The sequence below is a fragment of the Empidonax traillii genome, unplaced genomic scaffold, assembly GCF_003031625.1.
Source record: "Empidonax traillii isolate 1590-97213 ecotype Southwest subspecies unplaced genomic scaffold, ASM303162v1 scaffold36:size2505666, whole genome shotgun sequence".
Classification (NCBI taxonomy): domain Eukaryota; kingdom Metazoa; phylum Chordata; class Aves; order Passeriformes; family Tyrannidae; genus Empidonax; species Empidonax traillii.
This window is the reverse complement of record NW_020955229.1, coordinates 62,706-64,971: the sequence shown is the minus strand read 5'-3', so window position 1 is coordinate 64,971 and position 2,266 is coordinate 62,706. Positions and strand designations below refer to the sequence as shown.

Genomic DNA, 2,266 nt, shown 5'->3' with positions numbered 1-2,266 from the left:
CAGAAGGCCTGCTTCGCCCCAATTATTTCTGACATTTTTGAGAAGTTTGATGGTGGTTTAAAAGATGAACATAAAACCATTAGCAACCAGTAGATGGACACTTTAAAAACTGGCTGAAAAAGGTTATGATTATTTTGGGGTATTTGGCAAGGCTCTAAAGCAGCATGTTTTATCTCAGTGCTATCTTTATAGTGGTCCATGTTTCCAGTACTCGATGGTGAAGGACAGTGTTGAGGTAGGCAGCCAGCCCAACCCTCCAGCACTCACACTGAGGCTGAAGGACAGACTGCTGAGGTAGCCAGCCCCCTGCAGCAATGGTGCCAAAGGTAAGGAGGCACGTGGAATGAATGGGCTTAGCAACTCAACTCTGTGCTAACAGATTCCACCACAATTTCTTTCCATAAGGAAAACCCCATCAGCTGCGTGGAGACACTGCCAGTAGCAACCTCAAAAGTGAACCCTGTGGCCCAGCCTGGGTGGCAAACTGAGCAGGGCACCCTGTCCTTTGGCAAGGCGAAGCAGTGGCTGCTGGTTCCTCTCCTGAAGCACTGATGAGAATATGGTTTGGCAGCACAGGACACGTGGAGGTGGAGAGATGACTGCTGGGAATGGTTGTGCTCTGTGTGCTGTAATGAGGCTCTCACCGGTTTAAAACATCCCATATTGCAGCATGCAATTGTTCTTGTGGATGGACAGGAAGAGGAGCTGGAGATAAGAACGGATGCCCTAAGGGGTGTGAATGCAGAGCTGTGTTGGTGACACAGGACATCAGAAGAGCTACAGGGCTGATATAATCCACCACACATCCCTCAAACACCTACAACAGGAATTCCTCTCTCCCTCAGCAGAGCTCACCCTGTTAGTTTTCTAAATCTATTCATTGTCCTTCTGATTCTCTCTCCCTCCAGTCCTCAAATATCTCTGCAAACCACTGGCAGGAAAAGGAAATCAAAATACACTGCCAGATGCAGCAGTTATTTGGATTGAGAGCACCATGCATACAAGGCTGCAGCCCAGCAATTTTTCCCTGCCTCTGCTAAAGGGGTAATGGGATAATGGACAGACTGTGACAGGGTGTATCTGCTGGGCATGCAGGTACAGAGATAAATTCACATGAAAGAATAAATCAAAATACTCCCCAAACCGTTTGAAGAACTTATCTTTTCACCTATTACATGACATGGGGTTTGAACATGGGATCAACTCCCATGACAAATCTGAATAGCACCTAACACAAATTAACCTCACCTTCATGGGTGTATCTACACAAACATCAAATAAACACTAATATAATAATTAATTGCACTGGTTATTCAAAAGGAACAGGTATCAACATGCCTAGGTTAGCCCTAGCTAAGGAAAACACCCATTAACAGAGAAATTAGGAAGGGAGAGGCTTTCTTATTAGAGGCTGCCCTGACCTTTTCATATTTCATGCTAATTATCATCCTATGTATGGATGTGCTTCCTTGTAGGATAATGATAACATTTATTGTTAGGGACATGCTCTTAGAAGCCCTCAAAGGAAAAGAAAACTTCATTTGGTCCCCACTTATCAACAACAAACCAGAAACTGTAATATTGCATTACCACAACCACCTTAGAAATGTACCCCCCCCTTGCCAGTCTGAACACTGGAGGGTTTAGACACGACCTGAACCAGCAGCCTGGAGATTTGTGAGAGAGAGAAACTGGTAACAAAATCCTTCACTTCTCCCTGGCAGGTATGTGGGGAGCACAGGCTGGAAGCACTGTCCTTCCTTCTTTACACATATAGCAACTTTCTCCAGAAGCAACCTGTGTGCAGTGCAAGCCTCAGCTAAGGAAAACTGGATGGTTACACACCTCAAACAAACAAGCAAACTGACCTAACCTGATTTTCTTCCTTCCAAGTGAACTCAGTTCACTGAGTTCCTGTCTCCAAATGGGCATTTGGGCTCCTCTTTCTCACCTCACACTACACCATGTTACTCAGGTGCCTCCACCACTCAGGCAAAGCAGGTACCAGTTTCTGCATGGGAGATGCAGAGGGACACGAGGTGCATTAACACCAAAAATCCCTTTTCCTCCGGGGCAGCAAGAGGAAGGAAAACCTGGCTACCTGAAGGGCGTAGTGCTGGGGAGTAACTGGGAAGCTGCAAAAAAACCCCCAAAAAACCCATAACAAAACAAAACAAACAAAAAAAACCAACCCACAACCAAGAACCACTGTTCTAGATATATTAAATAATAGAAGTTAAATGACTTTTTTATTCCTCCTCTTTTT

The 2,266-nt window shown here is 45.1% G+C and overlaps 1 protein-coding gene across 8 annotated transcripts in view; it reads right to left on the bottom strand.

Annotated features, from left to right (window-relative positions):
* The window catches only part of CHD2 (chromodomain helicase DNA binding protein 2), an 86,236-nt gene that overhangs the window by 35,937 nt on the left and 48,033 nt on the right, over positions 1-2,266 (bottom strand). The window lies entirely within an intron of this gene.